The 21930-nt window shown below is 44.8% G+C and overlaps 1 protein-coding gene across 2 annotated transcripts in view; it reads right to left on the bottom strand.

Moving 5' to 3' along the window:
• The window catches only part of ANKFN1 (ankyrin repeat and fibronectin type III domain containing 1), a 216674-nt gene extending 195820 nt beyond the window's left edge, over positions 1–20854 (bottom strand). For both annotated transcript variants that reach the window (XM_083489909.1, XM_083489912.1), the window contains exon 1: positions 20628–20854. The gene's annotated coding sequence lies outside the window, so the exon portion shown is untranslated. The remainder of the gene's footprint in view (positions 1–20627) is intronic.
• Positions 20855–21930: the final 1076 nt, after the last annotated feature.

Genomic DNA, 21930 nt, shown 5'->3' with positions numbered 1-21930 from the left:
AATAGGAGTTTATGTAATAATCTCACTAATTTTTGTAGCAGGATACGAAAAGTTTTATTCCTTGGAATATATATATTTTAAGGATCCTCTTTTGACAAACTTTCTTAGTGAACTATAGTGTTCCAAGGAAAAGCTAGAGGACTTCTCTGTAATTTAATGGCATTCTGGAGGCAATTCAAAACACATCATTCATTCATTCATTCTTGCCTGACTTTCCCCATAAGGTCTTTGGGAGAGTTAGCAATTTAAAAATGTGTTATTAAAATATAGTTTAAAACAATTTACAAGCACGACAATGGGTCAAATCAAAAATTATTGCAAATTTGGGATTGGCAAGAAAATTTATTGCAAATTTGGGATGGGCAAGAAATTAAGAAATGAAACAAGATTGCCCTCCTAAACTTTTACAGCATTTCTGGCTATTTCCTTTACTCTAGTTATGCAACCACCATAAATGCTTCCATTCTGCCTGGATTAGAAACTCTCTCTGCCTCATTCCGCAATACTATTGTTATTATCTCTCCTAGAGAAGCAATTTTAAACCAATATGTGCCTTTGCTGCTCAAATGCGTTAATTTATACCAATATATGCAAATTTTAAATGTGCACAGACTAGCACTGGTGTGAAAATTGCAGAAAAATGAGAAGCAGGTTGTGATTGTTTATAGACGGCAAACTGCACAATGATTGGGACTGAGGCTGCGACTTTTTGCATCTGGAAAATTCCAAATCCTGTAACCGGTTTGCAAAACCCAAGCCCCTGATCCCATTAGGAGCCACTAAGAAGAGTCCTACTTGCCTCTGATCTCAGAGGTAACATACAGTTATTATGACTAATAACCGTGGAACATCTTATTCTCCCTGGATTTGTCCAATCCCCTTTTAAAGCCGTCTAAGTTGATGGTCATTGCTACATCTTGTGGTAATGAAATCCACAATTTCATTACATATGGCATGGAGAAGTACTTCCTCTTTGTCTGATCTGAATTGCCTGACATTCAGCTGCATTGGATGACCCCAGGCTCTAGTACTAGGAGAGACTGAGAAAATGACATTCACCTAACTTGACCTCTACACATCACCCTCTCCTGATTACTGACTTCCAAAATAAAGTCCTTCAGCCCAGACACTGAGGTCCAGCTCCGATGACTTTCTGGCGGTTCCCTCACTGCGAGAAGTGAAGTTACAGGGAACCAGGCAGAGGGCTTTCTCGATGGAGCCCACCCTGTGGAACGCCCTCCCATCAGATGTCAAAGAGATAAATAACTATACACAGGACTCTTTTTCAGCCTGAACTCGCTGGAACTCAGTCCTGGCACCTCTCAGGTGGGTGCCGTTGCCATTCTAAGAGAACAAGGGAGGCATCCATGGTGAGTTCCAGCTCCTCTTTTTCTAGAAAAATAGCATTGACTATAAAACTTGGAGAAGACATCTGAAGGCAGCCCTGCCTAGCAATTTTTTCTAATGTTTTATTGTGTTTTTATTTCTGTTGGAAGCCATCCAGAGAGGCTAGGGTAACCCAGTCAGATGGGCAGGGCATAAATAATAAAAATATTATGCGTAGAATCATAGAATTGTGGAGTTGGAAAGGACCCTGAACTGCTAGAATTTCTGCTCTGTGATTGCAGTCATGGGATTGTTGTCTTTCACATGACGGTGACTCCACAAAGTGGGAAGTGACGGAGACAAGATGTTTGTGTTACTGTGTTCCGTGGAGTGTTCCTATTGTCCTTTCTCTTTGCTGTCTGCTGCTAGAGAGAGAGGGAGCCGTGTTGCAGTGCTCCATGTGTGTTTATATGTAAATAAAGTAGATTAGCCAAAATGCTGAGTTGCTGAGGTCTGTTACGCAAGCTGCGAAGACTCTGCAGATCCCTAAGTGTGATGTCTGTTGGCATCGGTCGCTGTGATGTTTGGGCAGAAGAAACCTTTTGAAGCTCCCGAACAATTGACCAGGAGGGAGAGAACATGCCAGTCAGGCATGTGTCTCTGCCAGGGTCCTACTCGAGAGTAGAACAAGCTCCTCTAGTCCAACCCCCTGCAATGTAGGAATATGCAGCTGGCTCGGGATGTGAACAAGAAGCAGTCTTGATATTTGTTGACGATTTATTATACAGTGGAAAGGACGATAAACTCGCACAACAATTTGCCACAAAGCTTGGAGAAAGGTTTCAGATAAAATCACTAGGCAATGTATCTGTTTATCTTTAATTAGTTTAATGGTTAGCACATGTCCAGTGCGCTTCCGATGCCACAATGTCCCATTACAGCAGAGCATTTCGCACAGCGGCTCAAGAAGGGCTGGAGAGTCAGCATCTTTTCAATAAAGGAATCTTGGAGCAAGCGGTTTGGAACTCAAATAAAAGGTTTATTTACACAAAACAAAAAACCCTGGTGAAGAATCACACATTTCAGCAAACATGCCCCAAAAGAAAAGGAAGGGGGAAGGGGCAAACACACGAGTGAGTTGACTATTTATACAAACTCACATTCCAGGAAGCTTAACGACCTCCAGCTGCTCAGTGACTAGAGCGTCTTGATTAGAGCTTCTTAACCCTTTAATACCAACACCCCCTCTCGCTCGTAACACTGAGCTGTACCAACCTTAATTCAAATTTAAACCTGAACAGAAACATTTATGAGATTGCGGACTCAAAGCTTTTGTAAAACCGTCTGCGAGATTTTCTTGGCTTGGACAATACTTTAGTTCAATTAAACCTTGTTTTACACTTTGGAATACATTTTGATAACGAATATCCAAGTGTTTTGTGTGTGCCTTGAATTGACCTGATTTAGCTAGTTTAATACAAGGTTGATTGTCTTCCCACACTCTGATAGGTAGGGAACATTCTCCAAACAATTCTTGTACCAGTTGCTTATAAAATTCCAGTTCTCTACATACATCTGATAATGCATTGAACTCAGATTCAGTTGAACTTAAAGCTATAAGTGATTGTTTTCTTGATCTCCAACCAATTAGTGCATTTCCAAATTTTATCGCCATTCCTGACACTGATTTTCTATCTGGTCCAGCATCTGCCCAACTGCTGTCGGCCCAACATTCAAGTTGTGTGCTGCCCTCTGCTGATAGTTTTAAGCGAAACCTTTTGGTAGTTTGGAGATACCTTAAAACTCTTTTTACTCCTTGCCAAGCATGCATTGATGGTTTTTCAGCTTGTCTACACAGCATGTTGACAGCATATGTTATATCGGACCGAGTCCACTGTGCAATGTGGAGTAGACTGCCTATCGCTGACTGGTAAACCCCGGGATTACTGAACTCTGCCTGTTGCTCAGTTTGAGCATCCTTTGTGTAACTTAATTCCATTGGGGTTTTAACACCAGCACAGTTGTCCATTTTAAACTTTTCCAGCAACTGCTGGATCTTTGCTTCTTGGCTGAGCCAATAGTTCCCATCTTCATCTTGCTGAATTTTAACTCCTAGATAAACAGATACATTGCCTAGTGATTTTATCTGAAACCTTTCTCCAAGCTTTGTGGCAAATTGTTGTGCGAGTTTATCGTCCTTTCCACTGTATAATAAATCGTCAACAAATATCAAGACTGCTTCTTGTTCACATCCCGAGCCTTTTAGATAAAGACACGCATCTGCTGCGCTCTTTCTGAACCCCATGCTCTCTAGAGCATCGTTTAAGCAGGAATTCCAATTACGGGCGGACTGTTTCAACCCATAAATGGATTTGTGTAGGCGCCAGACCTGGTTTGGCTTGTCTCCTTCAAAACCTGGTGGTGGCGTCATATAGACTTCCTCCTGTAAGTCTGCATTTAAATAAGCCACATTGACATCAAAATGAAACAGCTTATTTCCCTTCTTAGCTGAAGAGGCTAAAAGCATTCTTAATGACTCCGATCTTGAAGTAGGGGCATTGATTTGAGAATAGTGAACTCCTTTGCGCTGCGAAAACCCCTTTGCAACTAGTCGGGCTTTATATTGCAACTCCTCAGTAGTTGTTGGCTTTAAACGATATACCCATCGACAACCTACAGCTTGTTGCCCTTTTGGAAGCTCTGTACTTGTAAACACACCGAGAGACTTCATTGAAGCCATCTCTTTTTCCATTGCTTCCTGCCACTTTACGGCTTCTGAGCTTGGAAGCTGTTGTACCTCTATATAGCTATCTGGCTCACACTGTGCCATATTTACGTATACACTTGTCACCTTAAACCGCTCTGGCGGCTTGCCCTTTGTGGCACGTTTTGACCTGCGCACTTGCTCCTCTTGTGCCCCCTCTGACCGTTGGCTGTCAGAATCTGTCTCAGACTTTATGTCTGGTCGTGCCTCTAGGGATAAAGACCTCCGTTTAGATGCCTCCCTTGGGCTTGGTGTTGCAGGCGACCTGCTTCGCTTTTGCTGTCTGCTAGGCCTACTGACTGGTGATGTTGGAACACTCTTAGATTCTGGCTTTTCTACCTTAGGAGAAGAACCTTGTGCCTGGTCAGAATCTGCATCTGAACCATGTGCACCGTCCCCTTCTGGCTCATCACCCTCTGGACTTTCTTTCTCAGCATAAATGCCTAAATCATCTCTCAAAATGTCAGGGTTAGCATGTAAGTAAGTCCATCCGGATTGCTCACAAAATTCAGCGCTCCTACTGAGGACCACTCTTGTAGTATCCCCATCTGGGTTCACGAACCTCCAAGATTTGGCGTGTGGTTCGTACCCACAAAAGATGAGTTTCCTAGCCCTTGGACTTCCCTTTTTCCTTAACGCTTTTGGGATAAGTACATAGGCTTGAGATCCAAACACCCGAAAGTAATTAACTTTGGGCTTCTTCCCATATAAAGCAAAATATGGCGTAGTACCAATTACCGAATTATATACTCGGTTCAGAACATGAGTAGCCGTCTTCCAGGCTTCCGCCCAGTAACTTTGAGGAAGTTTAGCATCAAACAACATAGAGTTTGCCAACTCTTGCAGAACCCTGTTTTTACGTTCGGCCACACCTCCTTCTTGGGGGGAATAAGGTGTAGACAGACGATGCTTAATTCCCTTTTTCTTAAAGAAATTCTGCAACACAGACCCGGTAAATTCTGACCCTCTGTCTGTCTGAAAAGCAAGTACTCTAGTACCGAATTCAAGTTCTACTGCATGAACCCAATTTTTAACTGTTTCTGCAGTATCTGCTTTTGTTTTGAGAGGAAAAAACCATGTAACCTTTGTTTTGTCATCTGAGAGACACAGTGCATACCTCGAACCTCCCATGCTAGCAACAGGCATTGGGCCACATAGGTCCATATGCACAAGTTGGAATACTTTGTCAGATTTCCTATTTGAACTGGGATAGCTGCATCTATGAACCTTCGCCCTTTTGCATGCAGTACAATCCAAATACTTAGCACATTTGTTCAACTTGCACCCTTCTGATAATTCAGGTTGTCTTTTAACATACTGAAAATTAATATGTCCCAAACGGCGGTGCCATAAATGAACACAAGAATTATGGGTAGGCGAGTTCACACAACCAGCATGAACCTGTTCAACTTCATCTGGACTTGTCTCAAAATAATATAACCCATCTCTGCATTCCACCTGCAAAAGAGATACGTTATTCTTTGAAATAGTGCAAACCCCATTTTCAAACACAGTTTTAAACCCATTTCTATCAAGTTCTGACACAGACAAAATACACCCCTTCATTCCCTTTAGCACGTAGGCATCAATTTCTGTTTGCAAACACTTCAAAAACACTGTGCCTACGGTCTCTAAGGAACGTTTAGTTGAATCTGCCATTGTCACAACTTTAAGGGTTTGCAAATGTCTGCAATTCTGCAAACGGACACTAGATGGCGCCACCAGGTGGTGAGATGCACCACTGTCGATCAACCAGCGTAGATTGCTGCCTTGGCCACGCCCTTGCATCAACGCCATTGCTGAAGCCATGTGCTGTGTGCTGTGGGAGTAGCCACGACCTCCTCCTCTTCTTCGACGTCCCCTGGAACTCCTTGTCTGATAACTAGGGGTAACGGCCTTGGTGCTGTCTTGACCAGGTTCACGTGTACAATTCCTGATTAAATGGGAAGAGGAACCACAGCGAAAACAGTGTCTAGCTGCAAAAGCATTTACTGTGTTCTCAAACTCAGCATCCCCACTCTTAGGCACAGCACAACTCCCCTTTGAAGACAAACCTCTTTCTCTTTGCCTTTTATCCTGTTCATCAGCAAGTCGAGAAGAAATGTATTCAAGGGTTAATTCAGATGAAGGCATAGCTTCCAAAGTTAAAGCTAGAGTCTCATAGCTTTTATCAAGAGAAGACAACAAAATGTATGACTGCTGCTCCATAGAGAAAGGAATGCCCAGCTGTCTTAGTTGATTAAAGGCAGACACCATTTTGGCAATATGTTCTTTCACACACGCTCCCAGTTGGAGACGTAAATCAAACAAACATCTTGTAGCATGGATCTTGGCCCCCGCAGTGTTTCTGGAATTTAGCCGCTGCAGAACCGTCCAGCCCTCATGCGTGTTCTTTAACTCAGAAACATAAGGCATTTGCTCTGGTCCCACTGCCAAAACTAGTAGACCTTGGGCTTTCCTGTCGCGTTTCTGTGAAGCTGCCGCTGCTGCTTTGTCTTCTGCAGACGCGTCTGCAGCTGCCTGTAAAGGCGGTGCTTCAGTACAACTCCACAACTCTTTTGCTTGCAACCAAACCCTTACTCTAGCCTTCCAATCTTGCCAATTTTTCCCATTGAGTCGCGTAAAGGGGACAGTAAAACTTTCCTGGGACTCTGCCATCCTCCCTGGGGCTTAGGAACGATACTCACAGACCTGTAGACCGTCTCCCAGCTGCTGAGGTGGCTCCTGGAGGAATAGGACGTCTTCCAGCGAGTACAAACTGCGCAGTGCCTCTTTAAAACTTTTCCTAGGCACGTTGCAGGACTCAAGCTGCTTTGAAGGCTTTCGTTGTCGGCAACCGCTTCTGTCTTTTCTCCAGTCCTTGCATAAATCACTCTTAACTGCACTCCTTATCTCCTTCTTGACGTACAAACAGCCATAACCTGTCCCATTAAACTTTAATTAGTTTAATGGTTAGCACATGTCCAGTGCGCTTCCGATGCCACAATGTCCCATTACAGCAGAGCATTTCGCACAGCGGCTCAAGAAGGGCTGGAGAGTCAGCATCTTTTCAATAAAGGAATCTTGGAGCAAGCGGTTTGGAACTCAAATAAAAGGTTTATTTACACAAAACAAAAAACCCTGGTGAAGAATCACACATTTCAGCAAACATGCCCCAAAAGAAAAGGAAGGAGGAAGGGGCAAACACACGAGTGAGTTGACTATTTATACAAACTCACATTCCAGGAAGCTTAACGACCTCCAGCTGCTCAGTGACTAGAGCGTCTTGATTAGAGCTTCTTAACCCTTTAATACCAACAACCTGCAACCTTGGCATTATCAGCACTACACTCTAACCAACTGAGCTATGATGAAGAAGATGAGGAGGAGGAGGAGGATGGCAATCGCAGCACAGTGAGAGATATTGGGGGAGGAGTCTAGAGGAAGGGATGGCACTCAGTGGATACCCAAGCCTGGAATGAGCAAAAAAAGAGGGGCCAGATCAGGTGCATAAATCCAAAAGTCCGTCTCACACCTGATCGTTCCGCCATTACCATACACACATGCCCAGTCCCCCTCCTTTTCTGCTTTCAACTTCAAGAACAAAGGATGGAAATATAACAAGTTCTGTCTCCACTTTTAGATGCGTTTTGCTGAGAATCTCAGGTGGGCAGAGTGCTGTTGTGCTCAAGTCCAACTTGTCCCATAGACATATTTTTGGCCAGAACAGGACGTTGGCCAGATCCACCAGGGTTCTAGTTATGTTCTTATCATTCAAAGCAGCCTCAAGAGTGAGATTCCTATGGAGAAAACTCCCAAGAAAACAGTGGAGCAAAAGCTGGGAGCAGGCGACATTATTTCCCACCTCCGCCGCAGCACGATTTTGCTCATGTACAGATGTGGCGTGGCAAGGCCTTATCAGCACAGGCTGCACGTGCCATTTGCCGTTTTGCCAGTGATGTGCATCTCTAAATGTTTTTGATATGAGGCCATGGCCCTCCAATGGAAGCTGCTTTGACACACCCGAAGAAAAAACGACAGGCCACAAGCAGAAATGGGTGGAGGATTTGTTTTGCCCCTGAAGAAGAGGAGAGAAGGAGTTAATGGATTGTGACAGAAGTTAGTCACATCTCCTAAATGCACTCCTGGGGAGCCGTCCGTCACCTGTTGGGATGGTGAAAACAGCACAGGAGCTGCAGTGGGATGGGTCAGGTAAGTAGAGATTTACACAGGTTAGGGCTGACACCCTGAGTTACACTTTTTCGCTCTGTTAAATTATGGACAAAAATCAAACAACGTTCCAGAGTCGCAGCAAGGCACTCAAAAGGCTATTGTTGTAAAGAGGCTTTTGTGAGCAAAACAGCATTCATCTTCAATCTCTGTGGAACAATTTCTACAAGTTAAATGCGTCTCAGGTATCCCTCGGGACGCTCAAGGCCGTTGCCTGAGTTTCCGTTCTGAAATGCACACACACATTTATTCTCTGCAGGTTGGCCTTATAATCCAGTTTTGATTCACTGCTAAACTTGCTAATGCACATTAGCGGATTTGGGAAGAAAAGAAAGGGGTGCATTCTGAGCACTGCTTCAGGGAGCTCTCCCTAATGCATGTCAACAGGGGGATGAAAACATTGCCAGCTCAACACTTCAAGCATACTTGTCAAAATCTGGTGATACAGCTTGTTCACCATTAACGTTTGCTGTTATTACGCACCAGTTGGTATATAACATCAGGGACGTGGGTGGCGCTGTGGTCTAAACCACAGAGCCTAGGACTTGCTGATCAGAAGGTCGGCGGTTCGAATCCCTGTGACGGGGTGAGCTCCCGTTGTTCAGTCCCAGCTCCTGCCCACCTAGCAGTTCGAAAGCACGTCCAAGTGCAAGTAGATAAATAGCTACCACTCTGGCGGGAAGGTAAACAGCGTTTCCATGCGCTGCTCTGGTTTCACCAGAAGTGGCTTAGTCATGCTGGCCACATGACCCAGAAGCTAACTGCGGACAAATGCCAGCTCCCTCAGCCTATAAAGCGAGATGAGCGCCACAACCTCAGAGTTGTCCGCGACTGGACCTAACGGTCAGGGGTACCTTTACCTTTGCTATACAACAGGGGTAGGGAACTAGAGCTGGCAGGCAGGCTTGATCCAAATGCCGCCCCCACCAACTTTGGGGCCAACTTTGGCAGATGGGTTTGATCACACACTGGGCAATCCCGTGAGATTATTATGATGTCAGATGACATCAAAGGGATTTGTTGCAACTGCCAATCAGCTGATCAGCAAGTAACGAGTTTCAAGTCTTGTCCTGCAGCTGCAGTTTGGATTCAAGCCACTCCTGCAGATTGATGTGCTCCTTCTGCAAACTAGAAGGTGTCTGACGAACTTTCACAAGTAGACAAACCAGGACAAAGTAGTTTGCAAATAGATAAAGTGGGGCTTGCAGGGAGCTCCTTTTAACGCTTGCTTTCAGGGCCAATTGGTTGATTAGAACTAAGCACATCCTCAAAGACCAGCTGAACTGAGTTGACAGAAAAACACTGACCCACAACGCCACAGCTGTACTAGGGAGTTCTGGATGGGAAAATATCCTCTAAGGTTTCCAGGCATTTGAATGGAACACCCAAAGGGCCTTGGAGGAAGCACAAAGCCGCTAGGCCAGCTTTATTTTGGGGTTTGGACAGGAACAGCCAAACGGTACATGGCCCCAGGTGAGCCAATGGAGTGGTCCTCCTTAGCATCTCAGCTATCTGATGCAGCCAAGTGCAACTATGAGGAGGATATGCAAACACAAACACACACACACACACACACACACACACACACACACACACACACACACTATACGTATATAATTTTATGATATACTCATATATCCTAAAATTCAAATATCTGATTCTCCAGATATTTGACTACAGATTTTGGGCTCAGCTACCAGTTCCTCAACTTGCATCCTTATTTCCAGAAGTGCAGTGCCTTTCAACTGTAGAGACCCACCAGAGGTATAGCATGTGGAGGCCATGGCCCCAGGTGCACATTTTTGAGGATGTGCAGGCAGAGAGGTGTGGCAGCTGAGGTGTGGCAACAGGTGGGGTGGTCCAGTGAGCGGGTGGGGAGAGGGAGCCAGCCAGGAGCCTGTTGGAGGCAGGCTCTGCGTGTGCCCCCCTGGTGCACTCCCCCAGTCCACCAGCAAGGGACACAAGACTTGCCCTGCCCTGGGAACTGGCAACCCACGCTACAGCACTGAGACCCATTGCGGACCACACAATTCAACGATCTGCTGTGATGCATTCCAAAGCAGAACACAAATTCACTCCCATTTTCTGTTGGACAAAGAGATCTGAAAGCTCACCTAGGCTTCCTATAGCAAACATCCAAGCCAAGGGAGGGGGGAGTTCTGTACGTAACAGAAGTCATACTGATTCCACAGACAGAATCTTACTGTCTTGTGGAGGCTGAGTTTTATCATCGTTTAAACTTTTCTCCCTATAACCTGCTCTCCTGGGACAGCCCATTTTTCACTCGTGTTGAAAGTTGATCATCCATCATCCTCTCTTTTAAAGGAGATCCGAACACAGCCTCATAATAAAACCGAAGAGACAGAGGACTAGTTGATCCCTATAAACAATGTTTAGCTGTAAAGATGTGAAAGGTGGTTAGAGAACCACATGCATTAATCTTCCTCTTTAACATCTGAGACTGCAAGGCTGCACTGTATGCCCTGGCAAAGGACAATTCAGCACAGAAAATACAATGCGACAGTTATGGGATATATACACCCCCATTCTTAATTCCAAGGGCTCTAATTATACCCCATGGATTATAGGGCATTATTTTAAAACTGTTCCCATTACTGTCTATGGTACAGAAGCGTAGGTTGGAAATAGAGCTATTTTGCTCTCTCCCTCTAACCCCATTGCATTTTCAGAAGTCTTTTCCGATAAGAGGAATCTGAAGCTTCTTCGTTCACCATTGCCTGTGAGCCTGATTGCTCATGTGTGTGTACCTAGGGAACAGCGTTCTCTGGCAAGGTTATGTGGTCAAGGCAAGAGTTTTATTACAGTATGGATACTGCTACTACTATTACTAATAATAATTTTATTATTTGTACCCTGCCCATCTGATTGGGTTGCTCCAGTCACTCTGGGTGGCTTTCAACATGTATGAAAACATAATAAAATATTACACTTTAACCCAGCCAGATAAATATAATAATAAACACAGTGGTACCTTGGTTGTCAAAGTTAATCTGTTCCAGGAGTCCATTTGACTCCCGAAGCCGTTTGAAAATCAAGGCACGACTTCCGATTGGCTGCAGGAGCTTCCTGCACTCAATCGGAAGCCGTGGAAGCCACGTCGGATGTTCAGCTTCCAAAGAACATTCAAAAACTGGAACACTTACTTCCGGGGTTTTGGCCTTCAAGAGCCAAAATGTACAAGTACCAAGGTGTTCAAGAACCAAGGTATGACTGTAACAGCTACAACAACAATGCTTCCCTATACAGGAAGGTATCTTGTAAAGATTATATAGTTACTCATCTCCTTAACATCTGATGGGAGGACGTCCCACAGGGAGAGGGCCACCACCGAGAAGGCCCTCTGCCTGGTTCCCTGTAACCTTACTTCTCTCAGGGAGGGAACTGCCCGAAGGCCCTTGGAGCTGGACCTCAGTGTCCGGGCTGAACGATGGGGGTGGAGATGCTCCTTCAGGTATACTGGGCTGAGGCCATTTAGGGCTTTAAAGGTCAGCACCAACACTTTGAATTGTGCCCAGAAATGTACTGGGAGCCAAAGTAGGTCTTTCAGGACCGGTGTTATATGGTCTTGGCGGCCACTCTCAGTCACCAGTCTAGTCGCCACATTCTGCATTAGTTGTAGTTTCCAAATCACCTTCAAAGGTAGCCCCACATAATTAGGGATGGGGGAGAAATTAGATTCAGTTTGCATGTTAATGCAAACCTACCCAATTCACACTTTCTGAAATAATATGGGAAGCAGAACACAGTCATTCAAAACTCTCACTTCTCCAGTTTTTGCAATGCAACTTTCCCATTGGATAATGTGTTTAGGAATGTATTTGCTGCTACGTGTGTCTGAAAATGCACATATTAGTGAAACTAATGTGCCAAAATGCACCAGGGCAAATTGCATTTCAAAAAATGTGTATATTGGGCAAAGGCACAAACAAAAACGTGCATATTAGAATAAATTTACAGTAACATGCTGGTGGATTTTGATGGGGACTTAAAAAATAAGAATGCAAAGTTGCAAGGAAATGCAGAAAACAAAACCAGAATTGACAGATTCCACTACCCTTGTTTATAACAGAATACCACTACATGGTAAAGACTTGCATTTGTGTATCCAGCTGCAATACTCATGTTAATATCCTCACAGTGTTGTCATAGCACCAAGCTATGTTGGCATTTCACCAGTGCAATCATTGGTATGGTCCATGCTAAATATTTCTGCAATGACATAGCCAATCTTGGGGTCAAGCTATAAATTTACCCATTTAAAAGCAACCCTTTGCCAAATTAAACTAACTCAAAATTACACACGCGCATCTAAATTTAGAACCGCTTCTCAGACACCCGCAAGATTTCCAGAGTGACCAAATGAGAGTTGCATTTTCCCAATCAAACAGCTCCTGCCCATGAAGGACTCTGTTCTTTCCGTATTCAGATTATCTCACAGGTTGCACTTGGAACATGTTATATAACCAAGGCTAAACTGCAGAAACAAGTGCTTCAGTTAAGGACTCCTGCAGAGAGCTGGGAGGCAGGAAGGAGGGGGGAATAGACTGTGCTCTCACACAACATCAACACAGAGAAGAGCATGAAGTTGCTATTCAGACACTAAAATCTATACCACCCATGGCTTCAACCAGTGATTCCTGGGATCTGTGGAATGTTTAGGTGTGCTTGGAATTGTAGCCCTGTGAGGGGTAGACTACATTTCCCAGGATTGGAGGGGGGGGGCGTATGCATTAAATCTGTGGTAAGGGTGTGACAGACAGGGAAGTTTCCCGTCGCAAGAAGAAACCAGATCTCACAGAAAGTGCAAGAGTATTTTTCAATTTACAAAGGAGAAGCCAGTTAAAATTCGTGGCTTTTCTCCCAAGGTCTCCTTGATTCATGATGTTTGTACTAAATGGAGTGGGGGGCAGGAAAACACATTTCAACCCCCCATGAATTCATAGATAGGTTTTCATATACAGTGGTACCTTGGGTTACAGGCGCTTTCAGGTTACGGACGCGCCAAAACTCAGAAGTACCAGAATGGGTTACTTCTAGGTTTCGGCGCGCACACATGCACAGAAGCACTAAATCGTGCTTTGCGCATGAGCAGAAGAGCTGAATCGCGTCACATGCATGTGCAGATGCGGCGCAGCGGGTTGCAAACGTGCCTCCCTCATGGATCACATTCGCAACCCGAGGTTCCACTGTACAGTGGTACCTTGATTCCTGAATGGTTTAGCTGATGAACAAATCGACTCCCGAATGCCACAAACCCAGAAGTAATTGTTCCTGTTTTCCTGAACATTTTTCAGAAGCTGAATGTCCATTTCGGCTGTCGGCATTGTTTCAGGGGCCAATCAGCCAATCAGAAGCCACGTTTTAGTTTTCGGGCGTTTTGGAAGTCAAACGGACTTCTAGAATGGATTGAGTTCGAGAAGCAAGGTACCACTGTACACGTGTCTCCCCACTTATGGTACTTTTGACTCACACGTGACCAGGTATACATGCGGCACTGGGAAATCAATCAATCAAACAAACAAACAAACAATCATCAATACATTTAAATGGCAAACAGGTGTGAAAGGGGCAAAAACGACCTGAAGAGCAGGAAAACTGTGAACATGGTGTGGGAAGAGTGGGAAAATGGCTAGCTATCCCATGAGCCTTTGCACTGACCTTTGAGGACTGTGGACAGTTTGAGTTTGTTGTTTCCATATCATCCTCCAGCGGTTAAGAAACTGAGAGCAACTACTCCCAGTCTGGTAAGTGCTGCTGATTTTTTAAAGAGCTTTTCAAGAGTTTCCAGAGGTTTAGAGGGGTGGCACTGTGGGTTAAACCACAGAGCCTAGGATTTGCCGATCAGAAGGTCGGTGGTTCGAATCCCCGTGACGGGGTGAGCTCCCGTTGCTCGGTCCCTGCTCCTGCCAACCTAGCAGTTTGAAAGCACATCAAAGTGCAAGTAGATAAATAGGTACCGCTGCTGCGGGAAGGTAAACGGCATTTCCGTGCGTTGCTCTGGTTCGCCTTAGTCAGGCTGGCCACATGACCTGGAAGCTGTACGCCGACTCCCTCAGCCAATAAAGCGAGATGAGCGCTGCAACCCCAGAGTTGGTCACGACTGGACCGAATGGTCAGGGGTCCCTTTACATCTTTACACACTTTGTAGATGGTGCGCCCCCCACTATACGTGATTTCATGTATACATGTGGTACCCAGAAACGTAACCCCCACGTATCTGAAGAGATGCCTGTAATTTGTTTTGACCTGGATTTAAATTAAATTAATTCAACGTCTTTATTTATTTTGATCAATGAAGGATAATAAAGGCAGGTATACCATTCCAAAGAAGGTGAGCTTTTACTTCTGTGCTTTATGTGCGCCCACATTTCAACTGGACAAGTAAATAACTATGTTCCAAGTTGCGTGGCATTTATCGACTACCCAACAGCTTCATTTCCATGGTGCGAAAGCTGTGCCTTGGACTGGTGGCAGTATTTCTCATCACCGTGATTCCTCCACAGGTTTCAAAATGCATATTTCCTTAAACACAATACAAACAACAACTAAAACTGAATCCCCACTGCTAAAATTGCTCTGTGTAGCGTTGCAGAGTAAATTACTCTTAGCAATAATAGTCAATTTTTTAAAGGTAGCAATGTCGCCAAAGTTTGTAATTATGGTCATAATATCAGCTCAGCCAGCTTGTAACAATTTGACTGAATTTTGGAATAAGTGGATACATCATTTCTGGCCCAGAATCTTCCTCTAGTCCAGGTTAAAATCAAACAAGGACATCTCTTACTCCCTTGGATAGAGGCTTCCAATCTTGTCATGCTCCCAATGATAATACTGGAGGCACAAAGAGGGCCAGATTTGGGAAGTGGGCTCAGGAAAATTAGCTACTTTCCTGCCTCTCTTTTTCCTTTTTTTAAAAGCTTGGGGTAGTAGGTTCACCACTAATTAAATGTACTAACCAAAAGGACTAATGATTGGTGTACCAATGATGTACACTGGTCTACCACCTGCAAGGACTCCTCCACAGATACGGAAGCATCAGAAGAAAAATGAGATCTTATTCCAACACTATAACCACTACACCACACAACTGGATAACGCATCTTTTTCAATTCTTCATATCCTCCTCCTCACCCAGTTCTGTGAGCAGCTCTTTCTCTGAATCTCATCCTGTCTCGTAAATGTAGGTGGAATGAAACTGAATTTCCAGCAAGATGGGTTTCATTCATTCCTCAGCAACTCTACAGTACTCTACAGCATGCAGAGAGTTAACACATTAGATTTCCTCAGACAACTGGTGCCTGACTTAGCAGGATCACTTCAACTTTCAGCTACAAAGGAGAATGGTGCAGCATTCTGATCGCCTTTGGCAAGACCTGAAACGTGTGACTGTGTCTTTCTGTAGCTGTGTACATTATCCTAATAATTATACTTTGCGGTGTCAACCTTTCTGGGGAAACTGTATTTATTCTCGAGAGATAAATTCAGCCTAGATGGTAAATCATTTCATCTTTAAGTCCTCTCAGCAATGACAATCCTGCCATACGCAAGTGATAAAAGCCAGAAAACAGACCTGTAAGCCATTATCTTTCCATCTAGACTCCGAATTCTCCAATTCCTTGGCTTCCAGCCACCTACAGAAATTTCTGTAAGCTGTTTCTGTCAGTCAATGACAATTTGTTTCTCGTGATGTTGCGGAGGGGGGTGGGGTGGGATTAGAACTTCAAAACCTCAACTAAAATAAAATGCTTTTTCCAGTTCACATACTGTTTTTAAAAAAGAAGGCCCCGTGAGCTCCAGATATCTGTCTCAGGAAGATTGAGCACAATAATGTTGGGACAGTCACTCCGAAGAGTCATCTTCCTTCAACATGCTTTCAATTTGGCTCGGCGCAAAATAAGGAGCAAGTGGGGTGATGGGGAAGGTATCTTCCAAAGGGAAATTGGCTAGTTTGGATGCAACATTCCTCGCTTAAGAAACCATAGTTGATTAAGGTGATTATTGTTTGCTTAATAACCGAGCTTAGGTAGAAGCTAGACAAGGTCACTTCTGCTGCTCTTGTCAAGATGCTGCAACTTCAACAGTTGTTTATTATGCTGGAAACCAGGACTGAGCTGGCATATTCCACCCTTGATCCATCCCTCATGTTCCAGGTTTCAACACTTGTCTCTTTAAACCAGGGATGCCGTTCCTTGTGGCCCTCCAGAAGTTGATGGTCTACAACTCACATCATACCTGACCATTGGCCACACTGGCTGGGGCTGATGGGAGTTTGAATCCAACAACATTTGGAAGGCCAGAGGCACCACAGCTCCCCAGGCAGGGTCACTTCTGCTCTCATTAAGGTGCTGCTTTTTCAACAGCAGGGGGACATGGGTGGCACTGTGGGTTAAACCACAGAGCCTAGGACTTGCCAATCAGAAGGTTGGCGGTTCGAATCCCCGCAATGGGGTGAGCTCCCGTTGCTTGGTCCCTGCTCCTGCCAACCTAGCATTTCGAAAGCACATCAAAATGCAAGTAGATAAATAGGTACTGCTCTGGCTGGAAGGTAAACGGCCTTTCCATGCGCTGCTCTGGTTCACCAGAAGTGGCTTAGTCATGCTGGCCACATGACCCAGAAGCTTTATGCTGGCTCCCTCAGCCAATAAAGTGAGATGAGTGCTGCAACCCGAGTTGGCTACGACTGGACCTAATGGTCAGGGGTCACTTTACCTTTACCTTTTTCCACAGCAGGACCTGTAAAGGTAAAAAAGGTAAAGGACCCCTGGACGGTTAAGTCCAGTCAAAGGCAACTATGGGGTTTGCGGCCCTCATCTTGCTTTCAGACCGAGGGAGCCAATGTTTGTCCACAGACAGCTTTCCAGGTCATGTGGCCAGCGTGACTAAATTGCTTCTGGCACAATGGGACACCATGGTGGAAACCAGAGCACATGGATATGCCGTTTACCTTCCTGCCACAGTGGTACCTATTTATCTACTTGCACTGGTGTGCTTTCAAACTGCTGGGTTGGCAGGAGCTGGGACAGAGCAACGGGAGCTCACCCTGTTGCAGGGATTTGAACTGCCGACCCTTTGATCAGCAAGCCCAAGAAGCTCAGTGGTTTAGACAACAGTGCCACCCACGTAGGACCTGTAATGAGACTTCGGTTATAGTAGACATAGTCAGGTATGGCTCCAAGGTTTAAAGTCTTCTAAACTTGAAGAGCTCAGCTTCCCACACAGAACAGGAACACACTCCAAGACTGGAAAAGGCACCCCACCCCACCACAGTCCCATCATCGCAATGTGAGACCGCAAAGGATCATGGGGAGCACCTCCCAGATAATAATAATAATAATAATAATAATAATAATAATAATAATAATAATTAATTTATTTATATCCCGCCCTCCCCAGCCAAAGCCGGGCTCAGAACAGCTAACAACAGTAAAAATAGCACAGTTTACATAAAATCACAGACAATTAATTGAAATACATCCTCATAGAACTCTAGCCCAATGGTTGACATTAATTTGATTCTAAAATCAATTCAGAATCAAATTAATGGCAACCATTGGGCTAGAGTTCTATGAGGATTACAGAAGGAGGGGGTCAGACTGTGCCTCAGCCAAAGGTCCGGTGGAACAGCTCTGTCTTGCAGATCAGTAGATGGCTTCGTTGGTTAGGTACATGTGAATTATCAACATCTGTGGACCTGTTGGTGCCACGCAATTGAGTCCCTTGCTCCCTTCAGCTTTACTGATTCACAGAGGATTGCTCTGCTTTCAGGCTATGCTCCTTTATTGTTTAACGTTGCTTGCATAACTGTCTTCTTCAGTCCACGTTCGCTTTAAAAACTAACACTTCCACTGTCCACTTCATCTGTCTGGTGAATCGACTCTTTTCCCTGAAAGCTCGTGTTGCAATACATTTCCTAATTGGTGCCCCAGGATACTTACTTTGTGAGAAGTTCGGCTTGCTAACCAAAGTTCCTACTCCACAGAATGTGGGCATTATCAAAGTCAATTCCCTACACACTCCCACAGGCACAGAACCCCAAAGGCACACTCTAGAGGGAAAGGAGAAAGACGTCACAACTGCTGCTATTGCAGTTTGGAGAACTGGGGGACAAGTGAGCCCTTTTCCCAGAGCTGCTGTAGATTTCTTTGCTGCAGATTATTCATACCCATTCAACAATATGATTAAAGGATCACTGGCTGACAAGTAAAGGTAAAGGAACCCCTGACCATTAGGTCCAGTCGTGGCCGACTCTGAGGCTGCGGCGCACATCGCGCTTTATAGGCTGAGGGAGCCGGCGTACAGTTTCTGGGTCACGTGGCCAGCATGACTAAGCCACTTCTGGCAAACCAGAGTAGCGCATGGAAACGCCGTTTACCTTCCCGCCAGAGTGGTACCTATTTATCTACTTGCACTTCGATGTGCTTTCAAACTGCTAGGTTGGCAGGAGCAGGGACCGAGCAACGGGAGCTCACCCCGTCACGGGGATTTGAACCGCCGACCTTCCGATCACCAAGCCCTAGGCTCAGTGGTTTAACCCACAGCATCACCCGCGTCCCTGGCTGACAAGTAGATAACTGGAAATCTCATTGTGCCCATGCTGAGGGAAATTATTTTACACAACTTCTAAAACAAAATGCCTGGTCTTGTTAACAGAAAAGCCAATAGTAAATAAGGTGTCGGGGAGATTGGGGGGGTGCCTGAATAAGGGCTTGCAGCTGGAACTGAATATTGCAGGACTAGTGCTATAATGAGGCAAGTTGAGATATGCACTGCATGTATATCATACATTTAAATCACATGACTTCCCCCCAAAGAATCTTGGGAACTGTAGTTTGCTAAGGGTCCTGGAATTGGTTGGGGAAAGGGGTTCACAACTGTGAAGGAAACTATAAAGAAGATAAGATTTTTTAAAATGGCTGTTTTGGTGGGAAAGGGAGGAAGAGAGGAATCACAGAAAGGTAGATGTGAGAAGGAACAAAAACGGGGCTTCAAAACTGGATCATATTGAATGGACATTAAATATATATCCCTCAAAACAGGTCCTTCCGATTTTCCAAACTCAGCAGTGTTCCATATTCCTGCCTCTCATTTCCCTTCAGGGCAGGAGTAATCAAAACAGCAACCTGCTCCAAATCCATTTTTCTTTGGCTTGCATTCCTCATGCCAAATAGTTTAGCATTTTGCACACAGGACAGCTGACCTGATCTACAAAGTTGTCCTTTTCATGAATCCCAAGCTATTTGCCCAAGCCTGGTTCTCCACTAACAAACAGCCTAGAAAACATCTTTACTTCCTTCTGCAGCCTTCCACCTACCCCATGGATTTTCATTATGAATCAATTTGGCACTGTACATTTTGTTTAAGGAGCCAGATGTTTGCTGCATTACCTTGGACTCTCGCACGGCAAGAAATCTGATAACAGTGAGCTGCAGCGAGAGCACGTTAACACCAGCGCACTTCTAATAGCCTGGTGCAGAAGAAACTGGAGCCAAATTCACATGGTAAATCCTAACAAAAATATCAAAGGAACGTGGCTTGAAAATCTCTCCTTCCCACTAGATTGTCACTGGATTTCCACAAGTTCATTTTTATATAATGGGTGCATAATTCACATAATATTGCTCACTGTATTTCCACAAGTTCATTTTTGTGGAATAGATGCTGAATGTGACCTTGATCCTATCTTTCAAAATAATAAGCACCAGGAGTAAAACACACAAACACACTTTTTTTAAATAAAAAAATGGAAATTTAACCTGCCTTGTTGCTTTGAATCGTTTTGAACTACATGCAAAAATTTCGGGTTTTGCATGCCACAAGTGGTCTTGAATCTCAAAAGCTACACTGATAGTATAACTCTATGTGGGATTAACTCTGGAGTGCCCCACTGTGTTCCATGAAGATTACTCCCAGCAGGTAAGCATGCACAGGATTGCAGCTTGAGCAAATGTCGATGCTACAATCAGTAGCAGTCCTTGAAGTATACAGTAATTAACAACACCCTTGTGACATACAGTTCCAAGTTGATGGGCAGCAAAACTGAAGCTGCATTCAAAAGAAGATTTTGACTTGCTAGAGACCACATAGTACGAGCCCAGATGCTCAGCCCTGCAATCACCACTTCAGTGCTTCTGCACAACAAACTCTGTGATGGAGATAAACCACCACCACCATTCATGATTACAGAACTCAGTGCCAACCCCCTGCTATCAAAAAAGAAAGAAAAAACGAGTGCAGAATCCAGTAACATAGCGGCACAAACTTTTCCCTTTCTCTAAACAACCTGAGTCGCACTCCTTAGGTTACTTACCAGCTAGCATCACAGGGTTTTTTCCGCCCCTCCTCTCACTTGGGCTGCAGAACATCTGCCTTCTCAAGCTGGTGCTGTTTGTTGGGTAGAGTAAGTCGTTTTTCAAAAAGGCTGGCTGCAGTTTCATGCCCAGTTTTCGAGTTCCTCTGTTCGAGAGATGCCGTGCAAAAGGCACTAAGTCGAAAGAAAACGGGAGAACGAGAGCTTTCTGAGAACCTCCACATGGTTCCTGTTGCTAGGGGAACCACTCCCTTTGTCTGCATAGCTTAAGAATGGCCGCCTCATTTGTAGAAGCTGGCTCTCAAGTACTGCAAGCACCAAGGGCAGTGTCAGAAGGGGACACAGAAGGGGGAAAGAGACAAGGGTCTGGGGTCCATAGACCTAATTATAATAATTATAAATTTTGAAACAAAAATGCAAGCTTCGGTCACGCTACTGAAAGGGATGTCAGCAGTGTCGGTTAGGAACTGTCCACATTCCCCATCTTGGAGGATTCCCTAAATATTTGATTCCTGCTTCACTAGAAGCCTGTGAGTTGCCGCTGTTTGTTTACAAAATCCTGTTGCTGCGGAAAAGTTGGCAAAACGTCGCTTTGCTCTGACCTTCTGTGAAGAAGAGTGTGGCACAATTGGCTCACCAAGCAAACCCATTTCGCATTAGCCTACAAAACCACAAAAAAAACCATCATGGAAATGTTCCCGTGTAAGAAGATATGCCAACAGGCCTGAGGAGGAAGAGATGTCAAGTTTCCCGAGGGAAGCAGGTAGCCAGCCCCTTGAAAGTACTGCTGGGAGACAAGGGTTTTTGGTGTAAGAGCTCATTGCAGAAGCTAAAAGACTGGAAGATAGAAACTGTCTTCAAGGCAAGGATTGGGAGCCTCTGGCTTTCTAGACTCCCAACAGCCCCAGCCAACATGATGAGTGATCAGGGAACTGTAGTCCAACAACAATTGGAGGGAACAAAGATAGCGGAACTGAGGTGGGTGTCTTGACGTAGCCATATGGAGGAGAAGAAAGAAATTGCAATGAGGACAACACCCTAGGAACAGACTGTAGTAAGGAACGCAATGTCATTTTCCTTATCCACTTAGAACTGGTTCAAATGCTGATAAGGATATATGGTACAGTCTTTTCTGGGACTGTACCATTTCCAAAGAACATAGGTAAAGGTAAAGGAACCCCTGACCATTAAGTCCAGTCGCGGACGACTCTGGGGTTGCGGCGCTCATCTCGTTTTACTGGCCCAGGGAGCCGGTGTTTGTCCTCAGACAGATTCTGGGTCATGTGGCCAGCATGACTAAGCC

This window comes from Podarcis liolepis (genome assembly GCF_965112155.1).
Source record: "Podarcis liolepis genome assembly, chromosome: 2".
Classification (NCBI taxonomy): domain Eukaryota; kingdom Metazoa; phylum Chordata; class Lepidosauria; order Squamata; family Lacertidae; genus Podarcis; species Podarcis liolepis.
This window is presented reverse-complemented; position numbering and strand designations above follow the sequence as displayed.